Here is a 627-nt window from a genome sequence, read left to right as displayed (position 1 = left end):
CTGTTCCCAGTTCCCAGTCAGCTGCTCTCGTCTTTGCAGAATCTCCGCTGTCAGCTTGACGTCACTGACAGACACCGAACCTGGGGGCAGACGGGACGGTCGCCCAGGCAACACCTGGACCGTCACAGCTGACGGGAGGCGCGGCTGGCGAGCGGACAGGGAGCTATATTCGGCTGAACTGCTAAAAAGGACGCGAGTCCCGAGTCTCAGCGTCTCAGCCTCAGTCCCCTTTAACTGCACTGTCCGCTGGAGTACTATACTGTACCCCGATGTGCTTTGAAACGGAGTGCTTGTGTCTAGTTTATACACTGTGCGAATTGCAGGTTGTCTTTTTTTTTTAAAGACGGATAAAATCTGACAGCATTAACTATCATCAAAAGTACAATTTGAAATCCCTCGAGCTACAATCAGGTAAGCAGAAATATACGCGCTAAGAGGTTTTCAAATACTGTGTGTGATCCGTTAATATCGGTTAATCGACTTCAATAGTCGAGGAGGATGAACTATTTGTGACATTGTTTCTGATTATCCTACGTCACAGTTATCAATTCTATAACTTCTTACGGAATAACATCATAACACTTTGTTTCGATACGGTATTTTTTAAATTTTTTATATGAACGGTCT

This window comes from Atractosteus spatula, chromosome 9 (genome assembly GCF_055471065.1).
Source record: "Atractosteus spatula isolate fAtrSpa1 chromosome 9, fAtrSpa1.hap1, whole genome shotgun sequence".
NCBI classification, from domain to species: Eukaryota; Metazoa; Chordata; class Actinopteri; order Semionotiformes; family Lepisosteidae; genus Atractosteus; species Atractosteus spatula.
Note: the sequence above shows the minus strand (reverse complement) of the source record.